The 19,367-nt window shown below is 41.7% G+C and overlaps 1 pseudogene; it reads left to right on the top strand.

The window, feature by feature from the left end:
• The first annotated feature begins 1,219 nt into the window (after positions 1 to 1,219).
• On the top strand, positions 1,220 to 18,194 carry LOC132224680 (small ribosomal subunit protein uS10-like; annotated as a pseudogene).
• The last annotated feature ends 1,173 nt before the right edge of the window (positions 18,195 to 19,367 follow it).

Raw genomic sequence — 19,367 nt, 5'->3', positions numbered from 1 at the left:
TAGGGCAAACTTTGACCAATGGGAGATGGGTGATGACAGAGTTAACAGATAAGATCTCTACCCATTCTCCATCTTCTGGACTGTATGAGGCACAGTTCTTTCATTTAGCCATGGGGTGCACCTGAGAGCGTCAGCTGTGTCTCACACAGTTTGTTGGGAAGCAGTGGCAGTGCTACAAGTCATCATCTTATATTTGAATCTCCTTCTATTCTGTCCTCACTTTAACTGCCCTGAATTATACCTCCCATGAAAGCATCATCATTTAAACCTTGCCTCAAGCTCCGTTTTCCCAGAATAATACAATGTGGAAAACGATTAGGATTTCTGGTCTCCTAGACAGAGCAGTGGAGTTGCTATCTTAGGCCTCCTTGCTATTTCTCCATTTACAAAGTACACTCCCAGCTTTGGTACATGCTGTTTCTCTATGGAACATTCTTCCTTCAGACGTATGCATGGCTTACTCCCTCACTTTCTTCAGGCCATTGCCCAAATATTACCTTCTGGTTCTAAATTATGAGCAGATATAAAAGTGAAGGACACCCTATACCAGGGGAGTGTTATCAGGAAACAACTTTTATGGCAATTTTGCAAACAAAATAGTATCAGAATTTTATTGCCACATTGGTTTTAATTAGACAAATTCCCAGAAAATATGTTTAATATTACTAAGCTCAAATGAGTTTTACAAGGCAGGAAATGAATGTATTCTGTATTAACAGTATTCCAAATGCACTCTATGCAATGTGCTGTTGTATTTCACAAATAATATAGGCTCTTTTTCTCTATGGTTCATTGTCTTTGAAAGCTAGGACAATCGACTGTCAAGTGCAGAGAAAAGAGTCAGCCAGTCGATAAACAACATTGGGTTTATTTTATTCAATAATTTACTTATCACAGAATTCGATCTATGCTTTTAAAATGCCTTTGATGATGACAAAGAGAATGGTGGTATTTGAGAGCCTGCTAGGGGCTCCAAGCTTAGACTGAGTAGGGTATAGGGGCGTTTTGGGGATATAGACACAGGGCAGACAGAAGTAAAAGCAGCACCCAGCATGGTCCTAATGCCACCCTTGCCTCAGAATACTGGACTCAAAAATCAGCAGATGTGCTGGGGGCTTTGGGTTATCAATCTTTCTATAAATCAATGCACTCAAAACCCAAAGCCTTCCCCGTTTCAAAGGTATATGAATAAGGTTTATTAGGTTCTAGAAAATTCTGCATGAAGAGTTCTCAAACCATTTACGAGTTTGTCAGTGGACGATTTCTTGCCTTCACGCTTGCTGAGGTAAGTTTGGGACCCAAAGTGTGAATTTAGGGTGTGTAGACTTTAAAAATTCTGCTCTGAAAGATAGCTGCTAGGAGTTTATCCTCATTAGGCAGACAGCAAAAACACTATGTAGAAATTCAGAAGTAGATGAAACATAAGTATAAAGAAAATGGAGCTATGCTGAGACCCCATATTTTCAACTTTTGATTTCAGTTCTGAAGAGCCAGGGGCTTTAAGAGAATCTGGTTAGTGTCACCCCTGGAGGCCTTCCTTTGGGAACATTTTTAAAGAATATTGCATGGGTAGTTCCATGGGTGTCTGATTAGTGCTATTGCACAGGGAAAGGGCTCTGGCTGTGGTTTAATGCTCTATTGTTGTCATATTAAGTAGTTTTATCTTTGAATTTGTGTTTTGTAAGTTAAGTCCTATGAGACAATAGAATATATGAGGGTTAGGGGTTTGAAGCCAGGCCCACTTTAAATCTACTTCTTGCCACCTCCCCACCTCCCTGGATGGGTTCTTGACTACCGCCTCTCCTCTACCCACTGGATTCCCAGCCCTGCCTGGCCTCTCCTCTGCCCTGTGACCACTGCTACCCTCTACCTGGGCAGTGGAGGTAGCATTTGGGGGATGGGATGGAGTGAAGTGGGTAAGGTGAGGTGGGGATGGGGAGGGAGGTGCCAGGAATATTGGGGTGGGTGGGGGTTGGACATGTGCCCCATATGGAGTCTCAGGTGGGGCACAGCAGAAGCCTTCCCCACCTTGGACTGGCAACACCATGGTGAGTTCATCAGGCAACTAAGTAGATATGAGTCTCTAGCCCACCCCAAATCCAGGTATGGAAGTTGCAATTTCTTGAGGGTTGGCCATCTGCCATGGGTTGGGACAGTGGGAAGGGAGAATTGACTTCCCAGCTAGGACAGGACTGGACTGGGACTGGATGTAGGTCCAGTAGCTGGTGGGAAGGAGAGCCTGGCAACCAGTAGACCACATGCACCTCATCATAAAAAGGGACTCCCAGGAGTTTGTGAGGGTTTATAGCGTGACATTAATAGGAATTAAAAAAGAGAGAGAGAACACAGAGGAAAGGAAATATTTTATATTTAGTACCTTTAATGGCACTGTTTTTCTGCTTTTTTAAAACAAGGGACCTTGAATTTTTAATTTGCACTAGGCCCAGCAAATTATGTAGCTTTCCCTAGACTACAATATATTTTCAATAGTTCCAATGAAAGGAATGGTAGCCATACCTTCACATACCATTCTTCTATATTTTGCTCCTGAGTCCTGCTGGCTATGGGTCCACATGGTGCTGCCTGCTAGAAGACCTGGCAACAAGAATTTGGAGTTGTACTTGCTGCTGGTCTTGATCCTAAAACTTTAAGTTCTAAATCTCATTGTTTTTCATTAAACCATTGTGGGCTCTCTCCAGCTCTCTCTTGCCTTTGTACCTTCAGCATTCATGTGCTTTGCTTGCCTTCCAAACCAGCTGGAACACACCAGCAAACATTCAGGCACAGACAAAACACATTTTAAATGGTTTTGCCCCACATGAAGGTGATAGCAGGACAGAAATGTTCATGAGACTCCCCTGAATAGCCATGTTGGAGTAGTATTTGGTGGAGAGGGAAGAAAAGGAGGAAAGGGGCAAAACATTTGTAAAACAATATACAGTCATTACCTTTTTCCCCTTTAAGTGTTAAAATGTAGGTCTAGTAATTTATCTGATAATTAACCTAAGCACGTACTTCAGTGGATAAGCCCGAGTGGAACCTGATGATGTCAGGCAGTGATAGGGGGAGAAACAAACTCTCTGCTGTGAGAGAGTTAGAAGCACTTTCCATTCCAAACTAACAAACAAAACAAAAGAAAACACTCCAGATGCACTTGAGTTTCAGGATTCATGAGTAGTTCAGGAAAGAACTGTTGGGCTATCTCAGCTATGCGGAACATTTTCTTCAGTTACTCCCATCAGTGACTGAGCTCATCAGTTTTGGAAGGTATCCGAGGATGTTTCATTAGGCTGTTTGAAACTATTGATGTCAGATGATAGCACTGTTACCCCTTTTTCATCGCTAATTAATGGATTAAAAGTCCACTATAACAATGTTAGAATCTATAGCCCAGGAAGAAGGTGGTTCTGGACTGTTGCCTAGTTGTGCTGGATAGCTTCCAAGTCTGCCAATGCCTGGCCATCAGTGTGCATTATAAGGGACAAAACAAAACCCACCAATAATACCTCTGCAGTGGTTGCTAAGATTAGAAGCATCCATTAGTGGACTCTTGTTTTCAACGGAATGGAAATTTGTTATTTAGAAATTTTGTTTTGAATTATTAATTTATATAGAAATAAGAAATGCTTGGGTTTTTTAAGCCAGATCAGCTTGGGTCCACAAAGTCATTCTGCCTATTTTAAGATGAGAAAAGTCCATCTGTTTGTCTGGAAGAGAATTGACTAGCTCCTAAGTACCTTGTTAAGTAGCAAATAATGGGCCATTTAGAGGGTTGGTTTAGTTAAGTGTAGAGCCTGCCTATTCTATATTTTAGCTCTCTATTTATAGATTTTGCTTATAATGTTGTAAAATGAGTATAAACCCTAATTCTGGTGGCATCTGGCTGTTCACAGCCCTTGCTTAATACCTTTAATTCTAACAGTAATAGCTTCCACTTACTCAGTTCTTGCTATGACCCAGGAATCGCATTAAATGCTTTCAATATGCTGTTTTATGTTATGAGCTAAATATTATTATCCCCATTTTACAGATTAGGAAACTACCATTTAATGAGGTTAAGTAATCTGACCCGGGTCACACAGCCACTAAGGAACAGAGACATGGCTTTACCATGTTTGCAGACTTCTAAATCCAGGTTTGAAGAAAAAGGAAAAAGGCCATATAAAAATTATTGAGTTCTAAACTTCCAAGGGGTAAAACTTAGATGATCCTCAAAGGACTAGTTTTCAGTTCTGCTGTATTTTCAAACTTGGCAGAATCTATCTTGTTCAGGAGGAAGGGTGCATGTGCACACACACACACACACACACATACACACACACACACAAATACACTTTTCTACATATGCACATACACACAACAGCCCTTGGTCATTCACATCAAAGCAGTCAGTAGACACCCTATTCTGGGATCCTTAAATCTCACAACCAAGTTAAAAGTTAATCCAACTGGACAAGTGCTCTTAGACCAATCTGTGAGGACAATAATATTCCCAGTGGAAATCAGAAATATGGTACCATTTAAGTCAGATCTCCACATATGACTACTTCTATAACCATCAAAATATAAATTGGTCCCACTCCAGCCAAGCAGAGAGCGGAAATGAAAAAAAAAATTGTCTTGGTGCCAGCTCTGATTCCCCACTAAATAACTGTGGCATTAATATTGAAAGTATATCATCTGAAGTACAAATTCTAAGTCTGCCTTGAGGACCAACATGTCTTGGTCCAGAACTATTTGTGCTGTGGGTGGTAGACCCCACTTCTGGCACCAAAGTGCTGGAGTCTCAAGCATTATGTCTAGTCTTCCAATCCAACTACACTGTCTTCTTGCTCTCATGTGTGGTCTAGTGCTTGTTTCTGTACTTGGATTTTCCTCTGATCCAGTATGGAATCTAGGGAACAAACCTTTTATTTTTTTAATATATTTTATTGATTTCTTACAGAGAAGAAGGGAGAGGGATAGAGAGTTAGAAACATCAAAGAGAGAGATTTATTGATCAGCTGCCTCCCGCACACTCTCTACTGGGTATGTGCCCGCAACCAAGGTACATGCCCTTGACCAGAGTTAAACCTGGGACCCTTGAGTCTGCAGCCTGGCGCTCTATCCACTGAGCCAAACCGGTTAGGGCAACGGAACAAATCTTGATTGCTCTGCTGGTCTTCAAGCTTCTCCCAAAGTTTGAGTCTACATACTAGATTTTCATTTTGACTTGGAGAAAACTACTCTTCTTGTTACATAGCCAACAGGCATGCTGCTGAGTCCATCCAGCCTGGCCTGGCCTAACGTTTGGCCTGGGCTTCTCACAGCATGTTGACTAGATCCCAACAGGGAGGCATCTGGAGAGCAGGTGTTCAAAGACAACTAGGCAGAAGCTGCAAGGCTTTTTCTGACAAGGCCTTGGAAGCCACATAGCATCACTTCTGCCACAGGCCAGATTCAAGATGATGGAAGGGGAGAATTAGGCAGCACTGGACACATAAATGAAAGAATGAATGATGCCTATGTAAGCATGTCTGATAGATGTGCTCTCTAAAAGCTTCACTTCTATTAAAACATTGCATTTATTCTGAAATATTCTTAGGTCCAAAATTAAGACAGTGATTTTATTTGAGAAAGGGTCTACTTATGCTAACTTCTTAGCATAAGGTCAAAGTAAAAAAAAAGAAGAGGAATGGAATGAGAGGCAGAGCAGCTATCCTCTTCTTCAGATATCCACCCCCTTTATCTATTTCCATGCCTTAAATTCCTCCAATAAAAGACTTTTTCTCCTCTTGGGTCTTGAGGAATTAATTTCTATCTATAGAAACCATCTATCAGTCACTGATCATCAGAGAGATGCAAAATAAAATGACAATGAGGTATCACCTCACACCAGTCAGAATGGCTACCATCAACAAATCAACAAACAACAAGTGTTGGAGAGGATGTGGAGAAAAAGGAACCCTTCTGCACTGCTGGTGGGAATGCAGACTGGTGCAGCCACTGTGGAGAACAGTATTGAGCTTCCTCAAAAAACTAAAAATGGAATGCCCATTTGACCCAGTGATCCCACTTCTAGGAATATATCCTAAGAAACATGAAACACTAATCAGAAAGAATGTATGCACCCCTATGTCCATAGCAGTGTAATTTACAATAGCTAAGATCTAGAAACAGCTCAAGTGCCCATCAGTAGATGAGTGGATAAAAAAGCTGTGGTACATTTATACCATGGAATACTAAGCAGCAGTAAAAAAGAAGAATCTCTCACCCTTTGAGACACATGGAGGGACCTGGAGAGTATCATGCTAAGTGAAATAAATCAGTCAGAGAAAGAGAAGTATCACATGATCTCACTCATAGTTGGAATCTAATTAACAAAATAAACTGATGAACAACATGGATCCAGAGACATGGAACAGAGTGTAAAATCTTGGAGGGAAGGTGGGGGAGAGTGGGTTGGTGAGGAGGCAATCAACCAAAGACCTTGTATGCATATATGCAAAATCCATGGATGCAGACAGTGGGATGGTGAAGGCCTGGGGCGAGGGGTGGAGGTGGGCTGGAAGGAGTCAATGGGAGGAAAAAGGGGACATATGTAATACTTTCAACAATAAAGATTTCAAAAAATAAAACAACAACAAAGAAACCATCCACCATGATACAGACACCATTTACAGAAGAATAACATCCGAGGTTTTTTTTATATCTCACCCCTTGGGGGTTAGAATGGGAGTGAAGAGGAAGTGGAAATGTTGGGCTTTTTTAGGTATGAGTTGGACACTGTTTCTCTCTATCTCTGCAGGAAATACTTTCCAAAACTCCCAAGCAGCCCTTCAGAAGTCTTCCCCACAAGGCTTACAGTGAAGGTTGTGGTCCTTCCACCCTTAAAGCACAGCAAGAGCTCTCTTCATAGAAACCTCTTCATACCCTGACCTCCTTTGATGCCCTTGTTCTGGTGGAGGGTTGCCACATCATAGAAACAACTTGAATGCTTCCACTGTGGTTTCTGTCTGTGGGGTTTCACCTTCTGCTCACTTTAGTATCTGATATCTGCAGTATTAACACCTCAGCTGAATCTGAGGTGGGACAAGTTCCATTCTAACCAACTGTTATGTAGGTTACACTGTTGTGTTACAGCTAATAATAAGTGATTTTTTAAAAAAAATAGTAATTCCTGCATTCAAAAAATATCTCAGCCAGCAGTTTACTAAATCCCATGTTATTTAAGACTCTTGTTTGCCCTAGCTGGTTTGGGTCAGTGGATAGAGTGTTGGCCTGTGGACTGAAGGGTTCCAGGTTCGATTCCAGTGAAGGGCACATACCTCGGTTGCAGGCTCCTCCCTGGCCTGGGCCCTGGTCGGGGATCATGCAAGAGGCAACCAATTTTTTAAAAATATATATTTTTTTATTGATTTTTTACAGAGAGGAAGGGAGAGGGATAGAGAGAAACATCGATGAGAGAGAAACATCGATCAGCTGCCTCCTGCACACATCTCCTACTGGGAATGTGCCAGAAACCCAGGTACATGCCCTTGACCGGAATCGAACCTGGGACCTTTCAGTCCGCAGGCCGACGCTCTATCCACTGAACCAAACCGGTTTTGGCAAGAGGCAACCAATTGATGTGTTTCTCTCACATCAATGTTTCTCTCTGTCTTTCCCTCTCTCTCCCACTCCCTCTAAAAATCAATGAAAAAATATCCTCGGGTGAGGATTAAAAAAAAAAAAAAAAAGACTAGTTTCTTCAACTCAGTCCTATTGATATGCTGACAGTCAGTATACTTTTTCTCTGATATTTGGCAAATTTTTATTAAGAGATCACTTTTCATTATGTAACTGATATAGTCATTTCCAAGCCATCCCTGAGATTTGTAAGATCAAGTACAATGACAAATTTTTGCATTTCTTACTCCAGCTAAATAAACCTAAATGGAGGAGAAGTCCACTGGAAAACAAGTGCTGAGGAACAAAAGCAATTTCAAGTGACCTGTCTGAATCAGCTCCAGTGCCAACACTACTTTGTGTAGACTTGTTTATTAGTGGAATGTTTAATATAAATGTGTTCACAAAAGTCATGCTTAAACAGACATTTTAATTATAGAGGGAAGATGTTTATCTCTGAGTATTTTTTTCTTAGTGGTTTTTACATATTCTACTTTTTAAAAGAGAACATATATTACTTTGATAATTAGGATATTGTATTTACACATGGCTATGTTTGCATGCAATACATGGAAACACTCAAAGAGTGAAAGAATGGGATAGAACATTGAAATGGTCTTTACAGCATTGTCCATTAGATATATGATATGAAACACACAATGTAAATTGAAGTTGTCTAGTAGCCACAGTAAATAAATGAAAACTTAGCCCTGGCCAGGTGGGGCATCGTCCTGTACACAAAATAGGTTACGGGTTTGATTCCCAATCAGGGCACATACCTAGGTTGCAGATCTTATCCCCGGTCGGAGCATGTACGGCAACCAAGCTATGTTTCTCTCTGACATCAATGTTGATCTTTCTGTGTCTCTCCTGCCTTTCTCTAAAACATATCCTCTGGTGAGGATTTTTTAAAAGTGAGAATTTAATTTCATTTCTATCTTTTATTTAACCCAATATATCTAAAATATCATTTTAACATGTAATCAATAAAAAAGTATTAAGAAAATGTTACATTATTTTTTCATACTAAGTCTTTGAAATCTGGTGTGTACATTACACTTACAGCACATCTCAACTCACACTAGCCTCATTTCAATAGCTTAAAAGCCTCATATTTATAGTGGCTACCAAATAGGACAGAAGAGCTCTATTATCTCTATAATGATCTCCTTATAAAAGATTAATATCAAAGATTTATTAGCATGGATTTGTTCTCATGTGCTTGATCAAAATTCTCAGAAAATGAAAAATTTTGTAAAAAAAAAAAAAGCAAACCTCAGTTATTAAATAGAATTTTAGTAGAGCATTCTTGTATTTGCCACTCTACAAAAGTTATATTTCTGAACTGAGCCTTCCATGCCCTTTAATGATTTGTTGAATCCCAAAGCAGTGTCTATATAAACAGTAAATTGCATCTCAAAAGCATGAGTAAACCCTAAAGGACAATAGATCAGTTCACATCATCTTTTAAAGTATTGAGACTATTGCTCTCCAATCTTTATTGGTACTTATCTTTTGAAGTAACACCTTCAAATCAATAGTTCTTTTCTATTTTTAATGTTCTTCTGCCATTAATCTATCCTTATTGTTCATTTTTCTTGCTCAGCAAAGATTTGTACAGAGGCCTGAGTGTTTCTCTAGGTTTTTTCCCTCTGTATGAGAAAATTGTATTTCATTTGGAGTGTGTTAAGTCACATTGGGATTTAAAGATTGGCAGTACACCTTCATTTTGGACGAAAGGAAAGTAATTCTTAGATCTGCTGCATGAAAAATAAAATTTGGGTCTTATGTGTCTTTTTAAAATTATGGTAGCACAAAAGCATAGAACATTAAGTTTACCATCTCAACCACTTTTAAGTGTACATTTCAGTAGTGTTAAATATAGTCACATTTTTGTGCAACCTTATGTGTCTCGGTGTACTTTTTTGGTAGATCTTAGAGAAACAAATAGCCTCCCGCCCTGTGTAAACAGGTTGATTTGACCTCTCAGGCCTCACAGATGGTTGGATAGGAAAGTTACAGTTAGTTCATGGGCCTGTAGGGAACCAGGAAAGCATTAACTCCATTCGACCCACTGTGCAGTGGAGGCAGGCAAGCTGTCCTCCCTTGAGGTTCCAAGATGGGGTGTTACCTTTTCTATGATGCGATTTGAGTTTGAGAACACTCTGTGAAATGGTCAGGATGGTCACCTATGCCCCTATTGTTTCTCCTGTGACACTCTCAGTCAGCATGCACCCTTTGCTTTTGAACATCAGTAGATGTGGAAGACTCATCTGATGGTGAATAAGCCAGAATAAACACACCAAGTTTCAAAAAATCAGATCTTTCAATTAAACCACATGCTAATACCATCTGTTCAGAGTGACCCAATAAAGGGCAGTGATGTTCAGAAATTTATATCTTAATAAGCTCCTACATTAAACAGTATTGTATTGTGACTCTCCTAAAAAGTAATTTTTACTGCTAGAAACTTTACTGGCCAATGAAGTAATAGTTGTTCCTATTTTTGACATGCTACTGATCAAATGATGATATGAAACTGCATGAATTTTATAATGCAGCTGTTGACCTCAATTTAGCAATCTCATTAAATTATTTCTTAGTTTTCTAGAGATATTTTATTGTGATCACTTTCTTATTTTGAACAAGTTAAAACCTAACAGAGAAGTTGCTAAAATATTACAATGAATTCCCAATGGTCTGTACCTAGATCTACAGATTGTTTTGCCATATTGTTTTCTCTCCCTCCTAGAGATATATTTTCTTTATTGAGGTGAAATTTACATAACATAAAATTAACCATTTTAAGTGAACAATTCAGTGACATTTATTGCATTCACGTGTTGTATAATCACCACCTCTATCTAGTTTCAAAACATTTGCATTACCTCAAAATAAAATCCTATATCCAGTAAGCAGTTACTCCCCATTTGCCTCCCCCTCAGCCTATGGCAGTGGTAGGCAAACTCATTAGTCAACAGAGCTAAATATCAATAGTACAACGATTGAAATTTCTTTTGAGAGCCAAATTTTTAAACTTAAACTATATAGGTAGGTACATTGTTATTAACTTAATTAGGGTGCTCCTAAGCTGGCCTTTGCTAAAAACGTCCTCAATCTGATTGAGGTACGTTTGCTGAGGTTGACCCCTTCCAACTCTCCCATCCACACTCGTCTTGTATACTTGTTTCGTCTATCTCCTTTCATTCATCCTCTCTATATGTCCAAGCAATCTCAACATGCCTTTCTCAATCCTTGACACTACATCTTCTTTCACTCCACAACGTTCCCTAAAATTAACTTAATAAACTTTACTTTTGTCACCTGCGCGCGATTTGCGGACATGACTAGCACTAACCACTGCACAATGAGACTGCTGACTGACTCACTCACTCAACTCCTGCAAGAATCGCGCGAGCCTCCCCCATGCTGCATATCCCGCGGCCTACCTGCGCCTTGTCTCCCGACACCCCCCACTTCTTCTAACGCCACTTCTTCAAAATAGACTTGCCCAGGCAAGGATTGTATGATTCTATTCCCCAGACAATCCAGCTTGCATTTTCTTTAAATCTGTTATTCCAGAGAGCTACTTTTCCTCTGTAGTTTATTAGAGCAAAGTTGATATTGATGAACCATTGGGTTTGTGACTCTGGAGGTTACAAACTATAGTTTGACAGCTTAAAGGGATTCTGGAAATCAAACATCAGGAATATATTAAAGAATTAGCTGACAAAAAAAAACAACAAAAAACTATAGCTTGGATGAGTTTACAATTCAGTTGGAACTCAGAGATAGATGACCATGTGACAACAGGGATATTCATAACCAGAGGAAAAATCTTGTTAATAGAGATTAAATATTCAATATAAACCACACATATATCCAGTAAGGAAATTGGTAAAAATGCCAACAAGAAATATCAGCCTGCTTTCACTCTTCACATGTCACTGCACTCTTTGATTTGACCAGTTGTCTGTGGGTCAAATGGTTACAGATGCTTCTGAAAAGTAAGTGGCAACTTAAGATTAAAGTTGACCTAACTGGTACACCAGACAGAGCATTCTTTCTTGAATTAATTTTAGTGCTGCATTTATCTTTATTTGTTCCAATATCTATAATAATAAAAGAGTAATATGCTAATTAGACCAAATGTCCTTCCAGATGAAGCTGGGGCTGCATGAAAAGCCCGGTTCCCAGGTGCCTGTCGGTGCCTGGCGGGAGGGAAGCTGGTGCCGGCAGCTGGGGGAAGGAAGGCCTACTCTTGCATGAATTTCGTGCATCTGGCCTCTAGTTGTATTATAAAACTCTTCAAACACTCAGCAAAGTTGAAATAATTTTACAGTGAATGCCTATATACCCACCTCATGGAGTCTACCATCAACATTTTACTATACTTGTTATATCACATGTTTATCTATCCTTTTATCTATTCATTTATCCATCTTATTCTTTGAATGATTTCAAAGTAAATTACAGCCCAACATACATGTCAATATGAAGCAGTAGTTTGTTCATTTTCACTGCATTTATGTATAAAACATAATTTATTTATACATTCTTGTAGTATAAATTGAATTTTTTTCAATTTTTTTACTATTAAAAGTATTGCTCTTATGAATACTCATCAAAAAAAATGTCCTAGTTTTAGCATATATATCTAGTACTGGGATTGCTACACCAGAAGGTGAGTGAATCTTCAACTTTACTAGATAATACCAAATTGTTTCTGGAAGTGGTTATACCAATTTATGCTTACACTATTAATATAGAAGAGTTCTAATTGCTTCATATCCTTGCCAATAGTTAATTTCATCTCCATTTCAATTATTGTTAATTAGGAGGGTATGAGGGATATTATATTGTGGTTTTAATGTGCATTACTCTGATTATTAATGCGGTCAAGCAATCTTTTCATGTTTCTTAAAAACTTATATTTCTTCTATTGCATGCCTGCTCAAGTCCTTTTTCCACTTTTTTTACATTAGTATTTGTCTTTTTACTTATTTACATCCAGGAGTTCTTGGTATATTCTGAATACCAATATTGTTTTATGTTTGAAATATATTCTCTTAGTTTGTGGGTTTTTTTTTCATGTTTTTTAAAAGTATCTTTTATTGAACAGAAGATCTTAATCTTCATTATTATTTTTTGATTAATTAAATCTTTATTATTCAGATTATTACATTTGTTCCTCTTTTTTCCCCCCATAACTTCCCTCCACCCAGTTCCCACCCCACCCTCCTCCCTCACTCCCCACCCACTGTCCTCATCCATAGGTGCACGATTTTTGTCCAGTCTCTTCCCGCATCCCCCTCACCCCTTCCCCCCCCCCCCAAGAATAGTCAGTCCACTCCCTTTCTATGCCCCTGATTCTATTATAATCACCAGTTCATTCTGTTCATCAGATTATTCACTTGATTTTCAGATTCACTTGTTGATAGATGTGTATTTGTTGTTCATAATTTGTATCTTTACGTTTTTCTTCTTCTTCCTCTTCTTAAAGGATACCTTTCAGCATTTCATATAATACTGGTTTGGTGGTGATGAACTCCTTTAGCTTTTTCTTATCTATAAAGCTCTTTATCTGACCTTCAATTCTGAATGATAGCTTTGCTGGATAAAGTAATCTTGGTTGTAGGTTCTTGGCATTCATCACTTTGAATATTTCTTGCCACTCCCTTCTGGCCTGCAAAGTTTCTGTTGAGAAATCAGCTGACAGTCGTATGGGTATTCCCTTGTAGGTAACTGAGTTTCTTTCTCTTGCTGCTTTTAAGATTTTCTCTTTGTCTTTTGCTCTTGGCATTTTAATGATGATGTGTCTTGGTGTGGTCCTCTTTGGATTCCTTTTGTTGGGGGTTCTCTGCGCTTCCTGGACTTGTAAGTCTATTTCTTTCACCAGGTAGGGAAAGTTTTCTGTCATTATTTCTTCAAATAGGTTTTCAATATCTTGCTCTCTCTCTTCTTCTGGCACCCCTATAATTCTGATGTTGGTACGCTTGAAGCTGTCCCAGAAGCTCCTTACACTATCTTCGTATTTTTGGATTCTTTTTTTCATTTTGCTTTTCTGGTTGGGTGTTTTTTGCTTCTTCGTATTTCAAATCGTTGACTTGATTCTTGCGATCCTCTAGTCCAGGGGTGGACAAACTTTTTGACTCGAGGGCCACAGTGGGTTCTTAAACTGGACCGGAGGGCCGGAACAAAAGCATGGATGGAGTGTTTGTGTGAACTAATATAAATTCAAACTAAACATCATTACATAAAAGGGTACGGTCTTTTTTTTTTTTAGTTTTATTCATTTCAAACGGGCCGGATCCAGCCCGCAGGCCGTAGTTTGCCCACAGCTGGTCTAGTCTGCTGTTGGGAGTCTCTGTAATATTCTTTATTTCAGTCAGTGTATGCATAATTTCTAGTTGGTACTTTATCACAACCTCAAGGGTCTCATTAGATTTCTTGTAGGTCTCATTAAGTTTATCGGCAGTTTCTAGAAAATTCTTGAAAAACCTTAAAAGTGTGGTTTTGAACTCTATATCCAGTAGTTTGCTTTCCTCCATTTCTGTCATTTGTGTCCATTTTCTTTGTCTCCGCATTTTTTATGCTTCCTTGTGTTGATAAAGTGGTTTTCTGTGTTAAGTGTCCTCTGGGGCCCAGTGGTTCAGCCTCCCCAATTACCTGAGGAGGACACTCTTGGTGCACCCCCTTGTGGTCTTTGTGCACAGTCTTGTTGTAGTTAAGCCTTGCTTGTTGTAGGTATCACTGGGAGGAATTGACCTCCAGGCCAATTGGCTGTGAGAATCAGCTGTGTCTGCAGTGGGAGAACTTCTGTGCTGGAGACACCCCTCCGGGGCAAGACTTGCTTCAATGGGGCTTTGGTGCTCACTGAGTCTGCCCCCTGAGTGTGTCCTTTATGGTTCCACGGAGCTGCAAACTGATGGTCCCACTCTGACCTCTGGGTACACTGGCTCCTGGAACTCTAGGGAGGTGCTAATCTAGCCTCTGCCTTAGGCTATCCAGCAAAAGCCTCCCTGCAGGGCTTGGGCGGGGAGGGTCCCACGGGATCAACAGGGCGGGGCTAGCAATTATGGCTGCTCTCAGAGGCCCCGCTTCTCAGTGTCTCGGCAATCACTGCAAGCTCCTCCGAGAGAAAGCTGCCCTCGAGTTCCGACAGATGCCAGACAGTCCTGCTTCTCCCTTATGAGTCTGGGTCCCCAGAGACTCACCCGGAACTGGAGCTCAGAGCCTGAGACTCCCTCCCGATTGAAAACAACAGCCGTGCCCTCAGCTGCCAGCCCACTCCATGTGCGCCTCTGTACCTTAGTATTTTCCGCACTGCACCTCCTCTGAGTCTCAGTATGCTTTTCTCTTTCCTTCTAGTTGTAGAATTTCCACTCAGCCAGCCTTCCTGTGGTTCTGGATAATGTCTGTTCCATCTTTTAGTTGTATTTTTGAAGTGGTTGTTCGAGGCAGCAAACTCGGGTGTTTACCTATGCCGCCAACTTGGTTTCTCAGAAGATCTTAATCTTAATGTAACTTTGTTCTTATTTAAGAAAGTCACCTCTATTCTGAAGTCATTCAGATATTTAGATATATTATTATCTCCTAAAAGTTTTGGGGTATTGACTTTTGCATTTAACTTTTTAATCCATCCAAAATTTATTTCAGTGTTTTCTCATATGGAAAACCACCTAGACCTGGTGTGTTTTCTTTGTGGAAAAACCTGACTGATGATTCAACTCATTTAATGATTATAAAGCTACTCAGGTTTTCTATTTCTTCTTGAATCAAGTTAGGTAAGTTATATATTTCTAGGATTTTGTCCTTTTCATCTACATTTAAAAATTTATTACCTTAGCCCTAGCTGGCTTTGCTCAGTGGGTAAAGCCACAACCTGCAGACTGAAGAGTCCAAGGTTCCATTCCAATCAAGGGCACATGCCAGGGTTTCTGGCTCAATCCCCAGTAGGGAGCATGCAGGAGGCAGCCCATCAATGATTCTTTCATCATTGATGTTTTTATATCTATCTCTCTCTCCCTCTCCCTTCCTCTCTGAAATCAATAAAAATTTTTTTTTGAAAAAGAGAGAGAGCTCTTTGAGGAAGATGTGGTTGCAGCTGCAGTGCAGCTCCATCCAACCGGCTCCTGACTCACCATCCTGCCTGCTCCTGACTCACCACTATTTGCTCTTCTAGCCTAGGAACAAGTCCGTCAGGGAGCCTTGCCACAGCATTGGCTTTTGGAGGGGGGTGGGAGAGAACAATGGGAGGGGGGAACAGGGACATATGTAATACTTTCAACAATAAAGAATTATAAAAAATAATATCCTATCTAATAAAAGAGAAACATGGTAATTAGCCGTACATCTGCTACCCTTCCCATTGGCTAATCAGTGAGATATGCAAATTAACTGCCAGCCAAGATGGTGGCTGGCAGTCAGGCAGCTTGAAGCTAACATGAGGAGGAAACCAACGTTCCCTGCCTGCCTTGCCAGCCTCTGAGCTTGCAGTTTAAGAAACATTGTTACAAATATAGAAGCTAAACAAAACTCCAGAAACCCGCTTTCAGCCAGCCAGAATCTCAGAGCTGGAGTTGATACAGTGTTTTGATTGTAGAACCCAAACAAACCAGATAACTGCTTTCAGCAGCAGAGCCCTCAAAGCTGGAGCCAGAGCTAAAGCTGGCCCAGAATAAAAAAAAGAAAAAAAAAAAGGAGCAGTTGGGAGCTTCAGTCACCCGCCAGCCTGAAAACAGCCCTCAGCCCCTCACCCAGACTGGTCAGGCACCCCAGTGGGGAACCCCACCCTGAAGGGTGTGTGACCAGCTGCAAACAGCCATCATCCCCTCACCCAGGCTGGCCAGGCACCCCAGTGGGGACCCCCACCCTGATCCAGGACACCCTTCAGGGCAAACTAGCCAGCCCCCACCCATGCACCAGGCCTCTATCCTGTATAGTAAAAGGGTAATATGCCTCCCAGTGCTGGGATCAGCAGAGCCGCGAGGCCTCCCGGCACTGGGATCAGTGTGACAGGGGGCAGTGCCCAAACCCCCTGATCTCCCTGCGGCTCTGTGTGTGACAGGGGCGGGGCCACAACCTCCCTATCTGCCCTGCTCTGTTCGTGACAGGGGAAGGCGCCCCAACCCCCTGATCAGCCCTGCTCTGTGCCTGATGGGGGGAGCTCCCCAACCCCCTGATCGCCCTGCGATTCTGCGTGTGACAGGGTGCGGTGCCCCACTCCCCCCCCCCCCACGGGCCCTGCTCTGTGTGTGAAGGGGTAGAGCCATAACCTCCCCATCGGCCCTGCCCTGAGTGTGACAGTGGCAGTGCCCCAACCCCCTGATCGGCCCTGCTCTGTGTGTGACAGTGGGCAGTGCCCCAACTCCCCTATCGGCCCTACTCTGTGAGTGACAGGGGGGAGCTCCTCAACCCCCTGATTGACCCTGCTCTGTGCGTGACAGGGTATGGAGCTCCAACCCCCCTGATTGGCCCTGCTCTGTGCGTGACAGGGGGTGGCACCGCAACCTCCCCATCGACCCTGCCTTGAGTGTGACAGGGGGCAGCGCCCCAACCCCCTGATTGGCCCTGCTCCGTGCGTGACAGGGGATGGTGCTGCAACCTCCCCATGGACCCTGCCTGAGTGTGACAGGGGGCGGTGCCCCAACCCCCCAATCGGACCTACCCTGAGCATGACTGAGGGTGGCATCGCAACCTCCCAATCTGCCCTGCTCTGTGCATGACAGGGGGCAGCGCCCCAACTCCCCAATCAGCCCTGCTCTGAGCCCGACCAGGGGCTGCACCTAGGGATTCGGCCTGCCCTCTGCCACCCGGGAGCAGGCCTAAGCCAGCAGGTCGTTATCTACCGAGGGATCCCAGACTGCGAGAGAGCACAGGCCGGGCTGAGAGACCCCTCCTCCCCCGAGCACAAATTTTTGTGCACGGGGCCTCTAGTATAATAATAAAAGCATAATATGCTAATTAGACCAGACGTCCTTCTGGATGTCCTTCTGGACGAAGCTGTGGCTGCAAGGGAAGCCCAGGTCTCGGGTGCCTTCCCCCGGGCAGAGGGAAGCCCGAGTCCAAGGTGCCTGAGGGAAGCCTGTGCTGGCAGCCGGGGGAAGGAAGACCTACTCTTGCACAAATTTCTTGCATCGACCTCTAGTAATAAAATAAAGATACCAGGAAGACACCCGTGGATCCAGAAGTGGCGATTCACCGCATTTGAATCACTCTAACCAGCCACAATGTCAAGTCCCTGGAGAAGGTGTGTGCTAACTTCATCAGAGGCTCAAAGGAAAAGACTCTCAAAGTGAAAGGGCCAGTCCAGATACTGACCAAGACTCTGAGAATCACTACAAGGAAAACTCCCTGTGGGGAGGGTTCTGACACTTGGGATCGGTTTCAGATGAGGATTCACAAGCAACTCATTGACTTGCACAGCCCTTCTGAGGTTGTTAAGCAGATTACTTCCATCAGTATTGAGCCAGGAGTGGAGATTGAAGTCACCATTGCAGATGCTTAAATCAGCCTTTTTAATAAATTGACTATCAGTTGTTAAAGGGGGGGGGCGGGGAAACAAGCTTTTTGTGTCAAAAGGGGATATATGAATTTATATATGCTGTGGATGAATAGAATATGTCTGAAAGAACTGGAGAGCATTATGCTAAGTGAAATAAGCCAGTCAGAGAAAGATAAATATCACATGATCTCACTCATTTGTGGAATATAATGAACAACACAAACTGATGAACAAAAACAGATCCAGAGACAGAGAAGCATCAATCAGACCGTCAAACCTCAGAGGGAAGGTAGGGGAGGGTTGGGGTAAGGGGGAGAGATCAACCAAAGGACTTATATGCATGCATATAGGCCTAACCAATGGACACAGACAACAGTGGGGTGAGGGTATGAGTAGGGGGGATGGGAGGTAATGTGGGGATAAGGACACATGTAATAACTTAATCAATAAAACAATAAAATAAAAAAGAGTGGTTAACTCTGAAGAGAGAGTCTAGGGTTCTAAGATGGAAGAGTTACTTTTCATCACATACCCTTTTGATCTGTTTGCACAAGTTACTTTGTATTATGTTTTAAATTTAAAATTTATTTATGTCAAAATAAATAAAACTTTGAAATGTTATTCCAGAGTTCGAAGCCAGACACAGTTCCCAAGCTCTCCCCAGAACAAAAAAAAAAAAGAAAAAAAGGTACTTTCTTCTCCCCCAGTTTACCTTCTGTGACACCTTCCCTGCCTTATAATACTGCATTCTCAAAGTCATAGTTAGTGCCCCAATGACTCCTGGCCTCTGTGTCTTATTAGCAGCAATTTTCTTCTATCACAGTTTCCCATTCAGTCAATACTTTGGCCAACATTTTTAAAATAGAACACAGGTCCCTGAACTTAGAAATAAGCAACAACCAAAAAACCTTTAAGCATCTGAAATAGCAGTTGTCACCAAGCCCTATGTCAGTGATGGCGAACCTTTTGAGCTCAGTGTGTCAGCATTTTGAAAAACCCTAACTTAACTCTGGTGCTGTGTCACATATAGAGATTTTTTGATCTTTGCAACCATAGTAAAACAAAGACTTATATTTTTGATATTCATTTTATATATTTAAATGCCATTTAACAAAGAAAAATCAACCAAAAAAATGAGTTCGCGTGTCACCTCTGACACGCGTGTCATAGGTTCGCCATCACTGCCCTATGTTAATGCTCTTGACTTAGTTCC

The sequence above is a fragment of the Myotis daubentonii genome, chromosome X (assembly GCF_963259705.1).
Source record: "Myotis daubentonii chromosome X, mMyoDau2.1, whole genome shotgun sequence".
In the NCBI taxonomy this organism is placed as follows: domain Eukaryota; kingdom Metazoa; phylum Chordata; class Mammalia; order Chiroptera; family Vespertilionidae; genus Myotis; species Myotis daubentonii.
This window is presented reverse-complemented; position numbering and strand designations above follow the sequence as displayed.